Below are 20,294 nucleotides of genomic sequence, written 5' to 3' on the forward strand. Positions count from 1 at the left end.
CTGATTGTTGACGTCAGGAAGGGAAAACCGGAGGCGTACCATCCAGTGATCATTGGAGGATCAGAGGTGGAGAGGGTGACCAAATTTAAGTTCTTTGGAATCACTAACTCAGAGGATCTTTCGTGGGCCCAACACACTATTGACATCATAAAGAAAGTTTGCAGAGGTTTGGTGAGACATCAGAAACCCGAGGAAATTTCTACAGATGTGTGGTGGTATGTGTGCTGACTGGCTGTATCACAGTCTGGTATGGGGCCACAAATACCCCTGAATAGATAAGATGTATGATTATTTTGTAGATTTCAGAAAAAAAACCTTAAGAAGGAAATTAGAAAGGCCACAAATATCCCTGAATGGATAAGATGTATGATTATTACATAGATTGCAGAAAAAACCTTAAGAAGGAAATTAGGAAGGCAAAAAGAAGGTATGAGGTGTCAATAGCTGATAAGGTAGAAGTAAATCCAAAGGGTTTTTTCAGATTTGTGAATAGTAAAAGCAGGGTTGAGGATAGAATAGGACTGCTGGAAACTGCGAGTGGTGAACTATGCGAGGAACCATACCAGATGGGAGAGATAATAAACAATTTTTTCTCATCTGTGTTCACGAAGGAAAAGGACATTGGACTATGTGAGATAAGTGAAGCAAATGGCTTAGTTGTGGAAAAGATAGAGATTAGAATTGAGAAGGTTTTGGAACTTCTTGGATCAGTAAAAGTGGATAAGTCTCTTGGTCCTGATGGGATTTTCCTCAGGACATTAAGGGAGGTCAGGGACCAAATAACAGAGGCACTGTCAGTGATTTTTCAATTATCACTGGAGGAGGGTGTGGTGCCACGGGATTAGAGGGTTCCTAAAGTAGTTCTGTTGTTTAAAAAAGGCACGAGATGTTGGCCAAGTAATTATAGGCCTGTAAGCTTGACTTCAGTGGTTGGAAAAGTTATGGAGGGTATTCTTAGAGATGGTGCGCATAAATATCTGGATAGGCAGGATCAGGAGCACCCAGCATTGGTTTGTGAAGGGGATGTCATGTTTGACGAATCTTGAGTTTTTCGAAGAAGTGACAAGAAAGGTGGATGAAGGTAGGGCAGTTGATGTAGTCTATCTGGATTTTAGCAAAGCTTTTGATAAAGTTCCACATGAAAGGTTAATAAGGAAGGTTCAGTCACTAGGGATAAATAGAGAAATAGTAAGATGGGTTCAGAGGTGGCTGGAGGAGAGACAGCAGAGGGTCATGGTGGACAACTGTCTGTCAGGATGGAAGCCTATGACAAGCAATGTGCCTCAAGGATCGGTGCTAGGTTGCCTGTTGTTCACAATTTATATATTAATGATTTGGATGATGGTGTGGTTAACTGGGTAAGTAAATATGCAGACAATACAAAAATTGGGACAGTGGTGGATAGCGAGAAAGGTTTTCAGGGATATGGTTTGTCTGGAAAATTGGGCTGAAAGATGGCAGATGGAATTTAATGTAGAGAAGTGTGAGGTGCTTCATTTTGGAAAAAAAAACCCAAATAGGACATATGTAGTGAAGGGGAGGACATTGGGGAATGCACAAGAACAAAGATATCTTGGAGTTATGGTGCAGTGTTCCTTGAAAGTGGATTCCCATGTTGACAGGGTGGTGAAGAAGGCATTTGGTATGTTAGCCTTCATAAATCATAACATAGAGTTTAGGAGCTGGGAAGAGATGCTGAGACTGTTTTAGGCATTGGTGAAGCCAGGTTTCAAGTATTGACTTCACTTCTGGTCTCCAAATTATAGGAAGGATTATAAGGTGAAGAGGGTGCAGAGAAGATTTACCAGGATGTTGCCTGGCTTAAAATAACTAGGCTGGGGAATTTATTAGTTTTACGCTGTTATAGAAATTTGCATAGTAACCAGTGGGCATTGATATAAAAGGGGGGATTTTGAATTAAAGTTTGATGGTGAATTTTTTGTCAATAAAGTAATTGTTCATCTTTACCCCTGTGTGATATGCCTTCTTTGTGGTTGCTGGTTTGATCTTGTAACAGCCATGAACAGATTTCAAATTTATTGTCAGAGTACATACATGACATCACATAAAACCCTAAGATTCTTTTCTCTGTGGGCGACAGAGAAAAATTGAAGAGGTTAGGACTTCATTCATTGAAATGTAGAGAGTTGAGAGGGGATTTGACAGAGGTGTTTAAAATTATGAAGGGACTAGATGCAAGTAGACTCTTTCTCCTGAGAGCAGGAGAGGTTGAAACAAGAGGACACAAGTTGAGGGTAAGGGGGCAAAATTTTTGGAGAAACTTTAGAGGATGCTTCTTCACTCAGAGAGTGGTGGCTGAATGGAATAATCTTCCGGAGGAAATAGTTGAGGCAGAGTAAATTTGTTAATTTAAGAAGAGGCTGGATATATACATGGATATGAGGGGGATTGGAGGGTTATGGGCGGAGAATAGGTGGGGGGATCTAGTGGAGTTGTTTGAGTGAACTAGCGTGAACTTGAAGGGCGAGATGGCCTGTTTCCATGCCATAAACTGTAATATGGATATTTATGGAATGTAAAGCCCTCCAAAAGGAGGTGGTGACAGTCCAGGACACTACAGGCAAAACCCTCCCCATTAAAAAGAATTTTTACAGGGAACACTGCCATTGGAGAGCAGCAACAATGATCAAAGATCCACACCACCCAGCACATGCTCTGTTTCCATTGTTGCCATCAGGAAAGAGGTATAGGTGCGACAAGATTCACACCAGCAGGTTCAGGAACAGCTGCTACCACTCAACCTTCAGACTCCTCAACAACAAACTTGATCAGAGACTCTTACTTATGCACTTTATTGATTTTGTTAATTCTCAGTCAGTTTGTTTGCATTTGTTATCTGTTTACAGTTGTTTATTTCTTTATATTTATATGCCGTGTACAGATTTTTTTGCTCTATCGATAAGTGGTAATTCTGCCTCGCTCACAGAGAAAAGAATCTTAGGGTTGTATGTGATGTCATGTATGTACTCTGACAATAAATTTGAAATCTATTCATGGCTGTTACAAGATCAAACCAGCAACCACAAAGAAGGCATATCACACAGGGGTAAAGATGAACAATTACTTTATTAACAAAAAATTCACCATCAAACTTTAATTTAAAATCCCCCCTTTTATAACCATGCCCATTGGTTACTATGCAAATTTCTAAAACTGTGAAAAACTAATAAATTCCCCAGCCTCAATATAACATATGCAATTAAAGTCTCAGTTATATTTCCAACAAGCCCACAGAAGAACTTAGACACAAAACAAACACAAAACACACAAGACTCACAAAACTTCGATCTCAAATAAAGCAAAGATCATCAACAAAATTCAGTTTGTTTGGTAAACTGAAGCTGAAAGATCTTTGAGAGAGAGAGAGAGAGAGAGAGAGAGCACAAAATTTGAAGTTGTCTTCTTGTGTTGTTTGCAGAGAGAGGAACTGGCTTGGTCCGGATCCTTCTGGTTGCCTTCGGAATGTTCATCCTTTTTGAAATTCCAACAATCTCAACTGTCCTCCAGACCATGACTCATGCTCTGGGCCTCCAGTTCAATAACCATCTGCTCTTATTTTTCATTTTAGACAGAAAAACTAATGGATTATGATCAGTATATATTAACGGTTTTTTGTGCAGTATAAATATACACATCAAAATGTTGCAATGCTAATATAAGCACTAATAACTCCTTCTCAGTGGTTGAAAAATTTTGTTGATGGTCATTAAACTTTTTCGAGAAGTACAAAATAGGATGTTCTACTCCATCAGCATCCTTCTTCTGTAATAGTACAGCACCAACTGCTTTGTCACTGGTGTCCACGGCTAAAGAATAGTTTTTCAAAGGTAGGGGACACAAGTACAGGCTGATGGCATAAAATGGCCTTTAACTTTAGAAATGCTTCCTGGCATGCATCTGATTAGATATTTTTTTCTTTCTTTCCAAGTAGTTTTGTTAATGGGAGTGCAATTTCTGCAAAGTTTTTAGAAAATCTATGATAGTAACCAATCATACCTAGAAATCTCCAAAGAGCTTTATTATTACCAGGGATAGGGAACACAGTGATAGCCAATACCTTCAGTCCAAATGGTGCCACCTGTCCCTGTTCTACCACATAACCCAGATAAATGACAGTGGCATGTCCAAACTCACTCTTGTGCAAATTCACTGTGAGGTGTGCTTCCACCATTCTCTGAAATAACTGCCCTAATTCAAGCATGTGTTCTTCCCATGTATCTGTACTAATTACTAAATCATTGATATAGGCTCCTGTGTGCTCCAAACCCTGAATTACTGCATTAATCATTCTCTGAAATGTGCCAGGTGCATTTTGCATCCCAAAAAGCATAACATTATACTCATACAATCCCAAAGGTGTAACAAATGCAGAAATCTCCCTGCTTTTCTCTGTCAAAGGAACACACCAATATCTTTTTAAGACAGTGGTTCCCAACCTTTTTTATGCCCTGCATCCCTAAAAAAATTTAATATGTTCTCGCACCCCTTAAAGTAATAATTTATTTAATAATAAAGGTGAAGGTGACCAAAACAAATTTGTATAATAATTTTTTAATAATATATAAACAAAAATGAAACATATGGAAAAGAAAAAAAATATTACAACAAATTAAAAGTTGCATAAACCCTACAAAAAAATTAAATTTTCATCCATGCATGAAATTTCTTTTAAAAAAAATTAAAGAACTAATGTTCAAATGTTCATAAGCCAATTAAAATTTAATGACTTTTTTGTTCCTGTTTATTGCTTAAGAGTTTTTCAAAACGTGGCACTTTGTTGCTGATAGCAATCCACACGTCTGCCTGTGCACCCAAGCGATTTCTACATTTTGTCTTGATTGACAAAAGGGCACTAAATCCAGACTCGCATAAGTATGTCATCGCAAATGGGATGAGCACAGTTAGTGCTTTTTCACAAAGTCTTGGAAACACGTCCATTGCCAAACAGCAATATTGTTCCAAAGTTTTGCTTTCAAAGTGCATTTCAAGAACACGATTTGTGCGCAGTTCAATAAGATCTTCCTTCAGCTCTTCATCATCCGGCATATTATCCAAATTGAAGGAGTATGGATTTATATTTAAAAAATGGAAATATTATCTCGCACCCCTGATTGGGAAACCCTGTTTTAAGAGATCAATCTTTCTAAGAAACTTAGCCTTCCCCACCTTATCTATACAATCATCTATTCTGGGTATAGGGAATGCACCAGTCTTTGTCACCATGTTTATCTTTCGATAATCTGTACGAAACCTGATTGAGCCATCTGGCTTAGGCACTAGAACATAGGGTGAATTCCAATTTGAACTTGATTTTCGGATAGTCATTTTTGAGCATATAATCCACCTCTTGATCCAACAATTTGCTCTGTTCCTGATTAACTCAGTAAGGATGCTGATTAATAGGCTTACCATCACTGACCTCCACATTATGACAAGCCACAGTAGTTCTTCTTGGAACATTTGGGAATATATCCTTAAATTTCTTAAGTAATGTCTTAATTTCTTCCATTTCTGATTTAGTCAAATGCATTAACTTGGTGTCTAAGTTTTGCAAAACTATAGAATTTTCCAGCCTGAGGCTTATCACTTTCTGTGCTCCATGACCTTCCACGAAACACATCTCCTCCTTACTTTCCTCTATAACTAGCACCTTGGTTGGAATCTTAGTCTCCTCCTCAATCATTTTCTCAAAGTAAGGTTTAAGCATGTTCACGTGACTGACCTGTGTCTCTCTTCGATGATCTGGCGTCTCAATGACATAGGTGACCTGGTCAATTTTTGATTTCACCTTATATGGTCCTAAAAACTGAGCTCTCAAAGAGATTGACTGCACTGGAAACAAAACCAATACTTTGTCCCCAGGTTTAATGTCCCTAATTTTTGCTTTTTGATCACACCAAATTTTCATTTTTCCCAGAGCAGTTTTTAAATTTTTCCTTGCCATCTCACAAGTCTGATGTAATCTGATTTTAAATTTGAAAACATAATCCAACAATTTTATTGTATATCATTGTGTATCCACTGTTCCTTCAACAATAGTAATGGACCCCTGATTTTATGACCAAACACCAACTCAAATGGACTAAAGCCAAGAAACTCCTGTGTTGCCTCTCTAACAGCAAACAGTAACAAATGGATTCCTTCATCCAAATCCTTATTATTTTCCATGCAATAAGCCCTCATCATATATTTCACAGTTAAATGGAACATTTCCAAGGCCCATTGACTTTCAGGGTGATAGGCAGATAACACAATTTGATGGGCTCCCAATTCATACATCACCTGTTGAAATATTCCAGACATAAAATTACTCCCTTGGTCCAATTGAATTTCATTTGGTAGGCCAAACAGTGTGAAAAATTTTACCATAGCCTTCACAATCATCTTCACTTTAATGTTTCTCAGGGGAATAGCCTCTGGAAACCTTGAAGCTGTGTACATGAGTATTTACAAATTTTAATTTCCTGCTTTGCTTTTTGGCAATGGGCCAACACAATCCACTATCACTTTTGAGAAGGGCTCCCCGAAAGCAGGGATGGATTCTAAAGGTGCCACTGGTGGTCCTTGATTAGGCTTGCACACCAGCTGACAAATGTGACAGGTTCTACAAACGTTCACAACATCCTTTCTTAATTTCAGCCAATAAAACTGTTTCTTTATCTTTTCTACCATCTTCTTCAATCCAAGATGACCTCCTAAAGATTTACTATGAGCCAACTTTAATATTTAAGTCCCGTGAGTTTCGGTAATTACAACTTGCCTTACTACGTCCCAGTTTTCACTGGCAAGTATCATTTGTGGCCTCCACTTTCTCATCAATATTCCATCTTGAACAAAGTAACCTACTGGCACAGTTTCAATTTCCTGGTTAGACAGAATCTTATCTCTTATCCCAGCAAGATCAGGATCATGCTTTTGTCTGGCTATTAATTCTTCTCTTGACAACAGCAAAGCTGGATCCTTAGGTTTGACCTCAGTGCTTGCCTCCACTACAGGATCATCACAGACTTTCTCTACCTCTACCTTTTTTCTAGACATGGCTCTAGTAATGGCACACGCAGGGTAGATTTCCAAATCCATTTCGGACTCATAAACCAATAGCTTACTTGTGAGTTTCACCGCAGGTATGACTTTACCCTCTGCTAAATCGTTCCCTAACAAAAAAGAAACTCCATTCTCCGGCAGACTTGATCTTATCCCTATCATAACTGTGCCATTAACTAAGTCTGATCTCATCACTATTCTATGCAAAGGTATAGGCTCTGGTTACCACCAATGCCTTTAATTAAATTTACATCTCCAGTATCGGTCTCCTCACTAAAATTCAAAACATTGCTTAATACAAGCGATTGGGCTGCTCCAGTATCCCGCAGGATTTCAACTGGCATTTGATTGGATCCTTCTTTAACCAAAATGAAACCTTCAGTCATGAATGGTTTAAAAATATCCCTAACTTTCTCACTCTGAACACAGGCAGTTGGTACCACCCCTTTTTCTTTCTTCCTTTTCAGTACAGGACAATTTGCTATTATGTGCCCTGGCTTCTTACAATAGTGGCAAATAACACTCGAAAAAATTTCCTTCACCCATTTTTCTTCCTTTAACCTCACTACTAGATTTTCCTTCAACTCTACTTGGATTATCAGCAATATTCCCTTGAAAGGTTTTCACTGGTGTCCACTTAGGCTTGTGGGTTAAAGCATATTCCTCTGCGAATTTAGCCAATTCTTTCCAAGTTTTTATATTTTTCTCTGCCAAGTACAGTTGAATATCATCAGGAACACAATTTTTAATTTCCTCAATCAGAATGATTTCCCTCAATAAATCAAAGTTATTTTCTACTTTCATTGCGGCACACCAACGATCAAAACACACAACCTTCCTATATGCAAAATCCAGGTAAGATTGGATTGCTGCCTTTTTTAAATTCCTGAAATTTTGTCTATAAACCTCTGGGACTAATTCAATAGATCAGAGTATAGCCTGCTTTACAAATTCGTAATCAGCTGCTTGTTGTACAGTGAGACATGAGTACACCTGTTGGGATTTCCCTTTAAGAACACTTTGTAGCAGGAGTGACCAGTGGTCTGGTGGCCATTTTAAATTTACAGCTACTTTCTCAAAATGCTGGAAATACTGGTCTATTTCAGCTTCCTCAAATGGAGGAACTAACCTCACTTCTCAACTGACCAGAAACCTCTCCTCCTGACCAGGATGTGGGTTTTGGGCTTCTCCCTCTCCTTGGGTCTGCCTCAATTTAGCTAATTCTAGCTCATGTTTCCATTCTTTCTCTCTCTCCTCCCTTGTGGCTCTTCTTTCCTCCATTTCTGCCTGCCTACTGCTTCCTGTTCAGGTTTCTTTTCTGCCTCTCTTTTTTGCTCTAACTCTAGTTTTCTCAAAGCCAACTTTACTTCCTCTGAAGTTTTCTCCTTTGGAAACTGTTCTAATGCAGCTTCTTCAAATACTCCCTTTCCTACATAGTGCTTAACAATCTTTTGGGCAATTTCCTTTTTTTCATCCCAGTTCTTACTGTTAAGAAGTTTTAACTTGCCAAATATAACCATCAGTTCTGACGTTTTAGCCATTTTTAAATTAACCACTGAAGGGTTAGCTATGAATTAGTCAAAATTCAAAGTGCTGTTTTTTTCTGCTGGTGATTTATACACTCACCGTTTATTTTTAATTTCAAGCTGGAGGTTGAGTCAAATTCGGACGACTAATAACTATACACAAGTCATTCGTACCTAAAGCTTCCAAATTGGTTTGATCCCAGATGATTCCCCCAAATTATGTAACAAGATCAAACCAGCAACCACAAAGAAGACATATGAACGATTACTTTATTAACAAAAAATTCACCTTCAAACTTTAATTCAAAATCCCACTGCCCGCTGGTTACTATGCAAATTTCTATAACAGTGAAAAACTAATAAATTCCCCAGCCTAAATATAACATATGCAATTAAAGTCTAAGTTATATTTCCAACAAGCCCACAGAAAAAACTTAGACACAAAGCAAACACAAAACACACAAGACTCACAAAACTTCGATGTCAACCGAAGCAAAGATCAGAAACAAAATTCAGTTTGTTTGGTAAACTGAAGCCAAAAGATCTTTGAGAGAGAGAGAGAGAGAGCACAAAATTTGAAGTTGTCTTGTGTTGCTTGCAGAGAGAGGAACCATTGGCTTGGTCCGGATCCTTCTGGCTGTCTTTGGAATGTTCATCCTTTTTGAAATCCCAACATTCTCAATTGTCCTCCAGACCATGACTCATGCTCTGGGCCTTTTTCCATTCCACAGCACCACCCAGTGGTGATTTATCATCCAAGTCCAGAATTTTTTTTCATTTTCTGCACATGCTCAGTCCGTCTCCCACTCTCTCAGCAGTCCACCTTCACCTTGGCTCTCTTTGGCAAACTGTCACTTTTTAACATAAAACTACACAACACATAGGCCAATACACAACATGGAACTCTGTAACAGTGGCCTAATGCTTTGCCAACCTGAGACCACCCAAAAATTGGGGGAATACCTCCACAGGGTCCCTCCCCAACTCTTTATTTCTTTCCCTATCCCCCTTGTCTCCTTTCCTCTAGCTTAGTACTTCCTTCCCTCTCCACTCTCTTAGCCCAACACTTCTCAGCTTTTGTTTCTTTTTGCCCTCCTTACCCATATCCACCTATGACCTTGCCTGTCGGCCTGTGCTCTTACCCCTGACCCTTCGTCCCTCCTCCTCCCACCTTCCCATTTGGGCACATGACAGTGCTTTGCTATACCCTGACAAAGGTCTCATGCTCAAAACATTGTTTATTTATCTTTGCTTCCTCTGGACACTACTTGGTCTGCTGTTTCTGCAGCACTTTTGTGTATTACACTGTAATCACAGTGACCTGAGGTTTAATTGTAATACGTATTCATAGTTGGCTGTTGGCAAAAACATGCACCGAGTCAGTGGTTTATATAGACCTTTGTTGGTCTTGAAGAAGTATAATAGTGAGGGCAGTATGGGGAGTTCAAGAACTTGAAAGGACTTGGCAAAATAACTTGTTCTTGCACCTTGTTGCTCGGGACTTCTTCTCTACCATCTCTTGATTTTACTTCCAATACTCCAACACAATTGTTTTGGCTGGTTACACGAATATACAAAAACAAAGTGTTCTTAAAGGGAAATCCCAACGATGTTGGTTTAATGCACCAATCAAAAGTGAAATCCATTTTCTTATCATAGAAGTTTAATTCTGACATTACAGTATATAGAGAAAGAAGATTGAGGCCTGAGTTATAAATGTATGATATTTAAGTTGGTACATGACTAGAATGGATGCATAACTATTAAGCTTGAAGCAGAACTGAATGTGTGAAACTAAAAGAAGTAAAACATGTAAATCTGTAGAGGTAAAAACACTATGTTGGAGCAACTCAATAGGTCAAGCAATGTCCTTTATATAGCAAAGGCAAAAGTACACAACTGATGTTTTTGGATTGATTCTTTGATCCTTCATCAAGGCAGGAAAAAATGTTGGCAGGCATTCAAACAAAAGAGTAAGGGGGGTAGATGTGGTCGCAAAGGCAGGAGGTGATAAGTGGAGAAGGGGGGTGGAGGAGACAGCAGCAATCAAGGGGAGGAGGGTTGGCTGGATGAAATGAGAGGGAAGGGAGGGAAGAGAACTGGAAAAGGGAAGGGATGGGGAGGTGGAAGAGGAGAGTAGGTTAGCAGAAAGTGGAAAAGTTTATCTTAATGCCATCTGGCTGGAGAGTCCCCATACAAAAAATCAGATGTTATTCCTCCAATTCACAGGTGGTCTTGGTGAGATAGTACACAAGGCCATGGACAGACATGTGAGTATGGGAGTGTGTCACAGAACTGCAATGGTTGGCTACTGGGTCTCTGTCACTGGTGTGGATGGAGTGAGGGTGCTCATCAAAGAGACCTCCCAATCTACGCCAAGTCTCACTGATGTAGAGAAGACCACAAAGGGGGCAACAGATGCAGCAAATCAGTCCTGCAGATACACAAGTGAAGCATTGCTTCACCTGAAAAGCCTGTTTGGCACCCGGACTATGGTGAGGGAGGAGATGTGGGTGCAAGTGTGGCACCTCCTGTGGCCACAGGGGAAAGTGTCATGGAGGTAATTACTGGGGAGGAATTAGTGCATGAGGATGTCATGGAGGAGTGGTCCCTACAGAAGGCAGAGAGGAGGAAAGGGGAAGATGTTTCTGGTAATGGGATCCTGCTGTAAGTGCCAGAAATTCCAGAGGATAACGTGTTGGATGCAAAGGCTGGTGGGGTGGTAGGTGAGGATAAGGGGCCAGAGGGGGTCAGGGCAGATGAGCAGGGAATGGCGAAGATGCAGGTGAGAGCTGAGTTGATGGTGGTGGAGGGGAAGCCACATTTTGTGGAAAAAGGCATACATTTTATAAGATCTGGACTGGAATACCTCACCTTGGGAACAGATGCGGCAGAGATGGAAAAATTGAGAGAAGGTGATACAATCCTTGCAGGGGACAGGGTATGAGCATGTGTAGTCAAGGTAGTTGAGGGAGTTAGTGTGTTTACAAAATGTTGGTCGATATATATGTTGGAAGCAGTACAGAAAATGTCCAGCAGACTGCCATCATGGTAATAATGTTATTGAATTTATTGTTGTGGATATTGTACAATATACACATGCACCAAAATTCTCGCTTGCTGCAGCCAAACAGACACTTGTAAAGAAAAACTCACAGTAAGCTCGTTGAATTAAGAGAATAAGTTGGATAATAAATATTCGCAGTGACCTTGGCACAAAAAAAGTGACTTGCAATAATGCAAAAGTCCTCTTGTACTGTCAAAGCAGTCCATGATTGGTGTATGGATGGAAGGTTCAAGAGTCTGAAAGTTGTTGGAAAGAAATTTGATGTGCCGGTTTTCAGGCTTGTGTCATGTGCAGTTTGTCTCATGAAACAAGTTGGACATATTAGGCTTATGTCCATAGAGTTCAGCAGAGACACAAGCTGGCTTGATTTAAACCTTAAAATCCTCCAAAGAGTCGAGAAGTAGATGTGGAGAGGATGATGGAACCTAGAACCCTGGACATCTGAAGAGACTCAGTAATGATTGAATTTAGAAATGTGACCAGCAGGTATCTAGTGGTATCAAGGAAATAGGAAATGAAAAAAAAATATTTGGGTGAGCAGATGAGCCATGAATTTGTTGAGTGGCAGAATAGACTCGAGAGAAACGGCCTTCTCCTGCTATTAATGTTCTTAGATTTTTCTAAGAAAAGCAAATACAAGGACTTATCTAAACTAAGCACCATTTACCAACTGACTACATTGAAAATTTGTTTTTTGATAAAAGTTAATTAGTCATTCATTTAAGATAAAGGTAATGTGATGTTTTTTTTAAAATCTCTATGTAAGTTTCAGGTCTTTGGAACTCTCTTCCACGGAGGATGTAAGAAGCAGAGGCTTTGAACAGCAAATGTAGATAGATCCTGGATGATCAATGGATTTAGGTCACAGAGGAGTGCAGATGTTGAGATGACAAGCAGATCAATAATTATCGTATTAAATGGTGGAGCAAGCACAAGCAACTGAGAGACCTATTCCACTCTTAACTGGCCATCATGTATGAGTTCACGTGGAAGACTCATACTTTTCTTTGACCAACCACATGAAGTGGGCAGGAAATCAAGATCTCATCCATTGGCCTTGATTTAAATAGACAAGCGTTTGAGTTCAGTTAGAGTAACAATGCAAAGGTAAAAGTGTGTTCGTATCGCACTTGCTGTCAGAATAAAGCTGGGGATTTTGAAGGTAGCATACATTGCATGTGTGCATTCACAGATGAATTTCTCAGCCCTTTCTCTTTCCAGCATCATTGTAATTTTCTTTGTCAATGAGGGATGGTATCACATTAACTATGCATGCCTCAAGCTGTTTTCATTTTCTTACTGTTTTCCTGCTAGGCAGATGTGCCACGCACGCACCATTCTTTTCTGCTTCATGTTCAAAACTGAGAAGCAGCTTATTGTTGCATATCTAAATTGAATATACTGGAAATTTTCTTTATGACTTTCGCCTGAAGTTGTATATTGCTGGCTTAAGTTTACTTGCAGTAAAATATGTTGACAATTCAATTATTTTATCAATGACTAGTTCACTTTCAGTTAGTAAATACCATTGAGGCCACTTATTGAGTACAGTTGAGTTATTGCTTGCAAGTTTGATATCTTCACATGGGAATTGGTACAAAATAGTTCCAGAATAATGTTTAAAGTATTTTATCCAAAAAAAAACAATTTTTAAATGCAGTCAGTTGGTAAACGGTGCTTGGTTTAGATAAGTCCTTGTATTTGCTTTTCTTAGAAGAATCTAGGAACATTAATAGCAGAAGGCCATTGCTCTCGAGTCTATTCTGCCAATCAACAAATTCATAGCTCATCTGCTCACCCAAATTTTTTTTTTCATTTCCTATTTCCTTGATACCCCTAGAAACTTGCTGGTCACATTTTTAAATTCAATCATTCAATTCAATCTTCAGATGTCCAGGGTAGACAATCTAAAGCTTCACCACCCTTTGAATGCAGAAATATTTCTTCATTCCAGTTCCAAATGGTCTATCTTTAGTTTGAGACTGACTCCTGGGTCTAGATTCCGTGGCCAATTAAGCATTCCTATTTCTAACCAGCTGAGCACTTTTGTGTGTGACCCTTGTTATCTTGGCTCTTGTATCCTGTGGGCCAAATCAAGATCGATCCCGGCTGTGTTGCCATGGCAGCTGGCAGTTCTTGAGGATACCAACACAACTCTTCCCTGGACCACTGTACTCGTACAACAAATTGTGCTACCAAATACTTTTCTAACTGCTTATAAGCAGGGAGTCATAGAGTTATACAGCACATCGACAAACTGTTCAATCCAACTTGTGGATGCCAATCAAGATGCTGACCTGGGATTTCCCCATTTGACTGCATTTACAAATTCTCATAAGTATTTCAAATACAATGAAAACTCCTTTGCAAAGATTCTCTTCTTTGCAAGGAATAAGGCAAAATCTATTTAATCTATTACAGCCTTCAAAGCCCATGACCCAGTTGCTTGCTGTATTATTGAATACAAAATATCAAACATGGACAGGCCAGGAAGCCACCGAGAGAAAGAAGCAGGGTAAGTGATTCAGGAGAATGACCTTTCATCAGATCTCCTGAACCAAGTCATAATCCTGGAATCATACAGCGCAGAACAGGGCCTTTGGTTCAACTCATCCACGCTGATCAGGTTAGCATTCAGGCTAGTCCCATTTTCCAATATTTGATCCCTATCCTTCGAAACTCCTCCTATCCATAAATAGAACGTAGAATACATGTAAACCTCCTCCAGAATAATCTGATTCTTCCTTACCTCAAACTCATATCCACTATTTTTTTTCTGAGATCCATGTGCCTATCTAAGAGTCTTTTGAATTTCCCTTTTGTACCAGCCTCTACCACCACCCCTGCAATGTATTTCAGGCACCCACCATTCTCTATTTAAAACACTTTGGTGGTCTTGTCAGGGAATAGTGTTATAGCTCAGGCGAGATAAGGCATTTCCTGATAGCTGTTGGAGAGAAACTGCTTTCAAACCTAGAGGTGCATGACTTGTGTGCCTTCTGCTGGAAATGCCATTTTTAAATGACATAATTCAAACATGGTTCATTCCTGAAGTTTAATTTAAGAAGGTTGCTGTCAGTAATTCAATTTATTTTCCTGAATTATGATATTCTTTGCATTTGCTGTAAATCAAAGGAAATCATGGAACCTTGGTTGTTGAAACAGGCCCTTCACCCACCGTGTCAATACTGACTTTTAGTACTTATCTGCACCAATCCTATTTACTGGCATGTGTTACATCACTTACTGAGTTTTGTCAATTCTTTTACTCATTCACATACATCTAAAACAGTGGTTCTCAACCTTTATCTTTCCACTCACATACCATTTTAAGTAATCCCTAGGCCATCGATGCTCTGTGATTAGTAAGGGATTGCTTAAAGTGGTATGTGAGTGGGAAGAGAAGGGTGAGAACCACTGCTCTGGACCTAATTGTTACTGAAATATTTTGCTTGAGAAAAATTGTCATTGGCCCATTTCCTTTGGAGTTATGAAACCGAGTCAATTAGGTACGATTAAAAACGTGGTTTTCAAACATTTTCTTTCCACCCTCATACCACCTTAAGTAATCCCTTACTAATCACAGAGCATCTATGGCATAGAGAATACTTAAAGTGTTATGTGGATGGACTTAAAGTGGTATATGAGTGGAAAGAAAAAGGTTGAGAACCACTGTTCTAAAGTGTTGTGAGAATCTCTGCCTCCAAGACCTGCTAAGATTGCAACCACCTTCTGGGTGAAAAATGTTTCCCTCTGATCCCATCTACACCTTTTCCACCTTACCCTAAACTCTGTGTTCTTGATTAGATAGCTTTGCCATGAGAAATACATTCCTGTTATCTTCCCAATTTTTGTTCCATATTTTTGCAGCCCCTACCTCATGCTGGCTTCTCAGCTCCATGGAAGACAAACTCAACCTATTGAGTCTCTCCCATTACATCCCTGGCAATCTCCTGTAAAGTCAAGTTTATTGTCATCTGATTGCACAAGTTCAACCTGAAGAAACAGCATTCTCCAGTCCTCAGTGCAAAACACGTAGACAAAACACACATACAGACAAATAAAACCATATATAGGACAAATAATCATATATACAAATAAATAAATAGATATTGCTTCATGAATTTGAGAGACTTGGATGGTTAGTGTGAGCAGTTAATTTGGTCGTTCAGCATTCTAAATGCCCGAGGGAAGAAGCTGTTCCTTACCTTGGCGGAGCTGGCTCTGATACTTCTTATCACTTTCTCTACTTGAGCAGCTGAAAGATACTGTGTGTGAGGTGAAAGGGGTCCTCAATGATTTTTCACACCCTCTTCAAACATCAATCCCAGTAGATCGCCTCGATGGGGGGAGGGAGATTGCAGTGATCCTCTATGCCATTGTTATGGTCCTGTACATCAATCCCCTGTCCATTTTTCTGCAGCAACCAAGCCACACTGTGATGTAGCCAACCAGGACACTCTCAGTAGAGGTCCTATAGAAGGTTAACATGATGGTGACTGGTGGTCTTAACCACTTCAGTCTTTTCAAGAAGTTCAGTCACTTTTACGGCTTCCTGACAAGTGAGAATAGGTTGTGTGTCTACAATCTTCTTCTTCTGGCTATCCATCACATAGGATGATGATGGTTCCTTTCAGTCAGTTTGTGGGGTTTGATATGAGGATACTCCACCCCTCAGAAAAGAACAGCATGTGTATGAATGGACATCCCCTCCCAGATCCAGTAGCTTGATGAGGTCCAAGATGGTTGGGGGAAGTTAGTTGCAGTGAATGGCCAGACCAAACTTCAATGCAAGGGATGCCCATTCTACGTTTCATGGTACATGTTTGATAGATGGCTGTTGACCCCACAAGATGGTTTGTCCACCCTTTGACAGGTCTTGCTTTTCATTTTGAAGGGTGTCTAGCCATCCTCTGCACTTGGCAAGTCTGGTGGGGGAGCCGGTTTAGTCGTCGATGACCGATCCATGCGACAGGTATTACAGGGTTACATGGTACAGTAGCATTCCAACGAGTGACCTGACTTGTGTCTACAATAGGTGATAATGGAAAGGCACAAATTCAAAGCCAAAAGCCTGGTATGTCGATACACTCATATGTCAGCAATTTTAAAATCGGGCGAAAACCTGCAATTTCGGCCTAATCTATTAGGAACTAATTAAAGACAAAGTGGTCTGTGGCATTGGCGATGATAGTATGTGGAAGGCACTCATGCAAGACAGTGAGCTGCTACTAGAAAAGCCCATTGCTACACGTTTGGTGTACAAAACTACCAAGGAAAATAGTAAAAGGCTGGCTTCTTCACAACAGCAGGCCACAGGTATTAGATTACCACATACAGATTACCGGTGAGCAGGCAGTGGCCAAAGGGAAGAACCAGCCAAGCCAGCCAGGCCGACCTCTGTCAGGTGTTCAGCCAGCAGTGCAGGAACTGTGGCAAATGTAACGACTTCAGCAGATGCTATAGATCCAGTCAGCAGACCACTGCATAGACCAGACCCAGGAGGACCATCAACCGGAACAAAGAGGGTGCGGCCTTAATGATGAGAACTATGTCGATGGGCTCACTACAAGGATGGTAGGCAGCCAGTAGATGTCTGGATCAAAGGTAACAATGAGGCCTTCGTATCCATGATGTCAACAGCAATACAGCCGAGATGAAAGTTGACACTGGGGCTAAATGCAATGTCATGTCACTGAGAACATTTAACCAGCAGAGAAAGACAGAACAAGTAAACCATGCATCAAGTCTATAAGCCTAGTGGCTAATGAAGGCAGCAGAAGGCGTGTAACGCAACTGATTGTACTCAGAGACAAGTGAGGAGTACAAACGCACTTTTAATAGCTTGCAATCAATGGCCGGTAGACACAATAGTCCTCAGGTGAATCTGAGGTAAGGTGGAAAAACCAGGGTTTATATTGGGGTAGGTGAGGGTGGAGCCAAGGAAGGAGCCAGCCATTTGAAAAATACATAGACAGTGAATTCCAGTTCACTGCACGGCGCAGCTGAAGCATTTTGTACAAGGACGGCTCCATGTCCTAACCTTCTTTGCGGTCCATGAGGACGTCATGCCTCTGCTAGGCTTCAGTGCGTGCATGGACATGAGGCTTGTTTATTCATAACTGAGGTCCATCAGATAAGCCCATCCAAGGACGATTTCTCACAGAAAATCTTTTCTGAGTATCTGGAGGCTTCTGGTAACATACTCCATGCAGCTAGTCCCAGAGGTAAGACCTATAGTCTGTCTGGCACACCGCATTCCAGTATCAATGAATAATATAGTCAAGGCTCAGCTGGACAGGATGCAGGACTAGGGCATCATCACTCCAGTCTCGGAACCAACTAAATGGGTGTCGTCCTTGGTGACCGCCAAGAAAAAAAGACAAACCGGAGATCCAAATTAGTATAAATCTATGAGACCTTAACGTGGCCTTGAAAAGACTACATCACCCCATGGCACGAAGGGGAAGTTGCCGCACAGATGGCCGATGCAATGGTTCTCGATCCTGGATGCAAAGAACTCATTCTGGCAGGTCTCGCTCGACTACTGCTTGTCACTACTGACCATGTTCAGAACTGCATTTGGTCATACAAGTGCCTGAGGATCCCATTTGGCATCATTTCCGCTGGCAAGGTATTCCAAAGAGTCATGGAACAAAGTTTCATGAGGTATCCCTGTTGATGACATACTAATATGTGACAAAGCACAAGAAGCGTTCATCTGGGCACAGAAGGTAAACCTGCGGCTCAACCCTTGTAAGTGCAGGTTCCGTCTAAATTAAGTCAGCTATGTAGGCCATGTATTCACCAGCAATGGCCTAAAGGCAGACCCTTCCAAAACAAGAGCCATCAGAAGTGCCGGTGCCAACAGCTGTGGCTGCCCTGCAACAGTTCCTGGGCAAGTTGAACTACTTGGACAAATTCATTCCCAGATCCAGTGAACTGACAGCCCTGCTCAGAGAGTTGACCCATAGAACTGTTGAATGGACCTGGCACAAACAACAACAAAATGCCTTCGATGCCCATAAAGAAAAACTTGTCCTGACGTCCAGTCCTCTCCAACTATGACGTACATTGACTGGTGATGCTGACCTGTGATGCCTCACTGTATGGCCTAGGAGGAGCATGCCTGCAGGACAGAAGACCAGTGGTGACCTTCCAGGTCACTTCCAGACTCATAAACAAGGTATGCTCAAATTGAAAAAGAGCTACTGGCAGAAGTTTTCGCCTGCTCAAAATTCAATGATTATGCCTATGGCAGGCCAGTCACCATAGAAACCAAACATTTATCTCTGGTTACCATAATAAACAAGCCAATTCATGCAGCACTGCCAAGACTGCAGTGTATGATGCTCAGGGTCCAATACCCTATGGAGCAAGGAAATGCATTTAGCTAATACTTTATCATGGGTTCCTAGAAAATACACAGTCCAACAGGTCGAGGAAGAGGACAGTTTCGATGTGATGACGGTAACCCATATATCCTCAGCCTGGCTGGATGAACTAAGAAAGCAAATGACAGAAGATGGAACCTAAACACCCTGAGCACCTTCATTAAGGGCGGCTGGCTGGCCAAGCAGAGCAGCACGCCACCAGCTGTACAATCCTTCTTTCCCTACCACAATGAACTGCTCAATGATCAAGGGCCAAAGGGCAATCTTCCCCAGCACATTGCAGAATACATACATGAAAATCCTGCACAGAGGGCATCCTGGCATTGACGCGACGAAGCCTAGAGCGAGGGACATTGTCCTCTGGCCAGGTAGAACAGAGACAAAGAGGTACAGTCCTGCTCGGTGTGCAACACTACTAAGCCACACCATCAGAAAGAGCCATTGCAGCTACACCCAGTACCTGACCTACCCTGGTCAAACATGGCTACCGTCATCTTTGAAGGGTGAAGACAACAGTACCTACTACTAATAGACTCATAATCAGGCTGGTTTGAGATAGACCTGCTCTAGGACGCAACCTCTGTGGCTGTCATCTGTAAATTAAAATGGCATTTTTCCATACATGGGGCACCTCATACTCTTCTCTCAGACAATAGCAGACAGTTCACCAGTCAGAGGTTGCGTGACTGTGCGGCTTCACCCACATCACCAGCAGTCCAGAGTACCCACAATCAAACGGACTGGCAGAAAGAGCAGTGAGAAGAGCCAAGCAGCTAATGGAGAGGTCCTACAGAGAGAAAGCAGACTTCTTCCTCAGCCTACTCAACTTAACAAGCATCCCTCGCGACACCACCCTGGGCTCATCGGTGCAACAGTTAATGTCGAAGCAGACCAGGACTATCCCACCAGTGGCAAGGAGGCTTCTGGAGCCCCAACCAAAGGACCCACAAGACGTTAAGGCCCGATTGCTAAACAGAAGGCTGGCACAAAAGAAAAGTTATGATAAAACTAGCTGGCTGCTCATGCCATTGACCAAAGGGAAAGTCGTAAGGATGCAGACTCAACCAGGTTACAATTGCCTGGGTTTAGAGCTGCCAGGAACCCAGGTCATACCTGGTTTGTTCAGGAGGAAATTCACAGGAGGAACCGACAACACATCCTCCCAGTAAGAGAGAGCCACCCCCATTTCAAACCAACCCAAATAGGTATTTTTGGAGTTAGAATGTAAGCCCGGGATAAACA

Source organism: Narcine bancroftii, chromosome 4 (genome assembly GCF_036971445.1).
Source record: "Narcine bancroftii isolate sNarBan1 chromosome 4, sNarBan1.hap1, whole genome shotgun sequence".
NCBI classification, from domain to species: Eukaryota; Metazoa; Chordata; class Chondrichthyes; order Torpediniformes; family Narcinidae; genus Narcine; species Narcine bancroftii.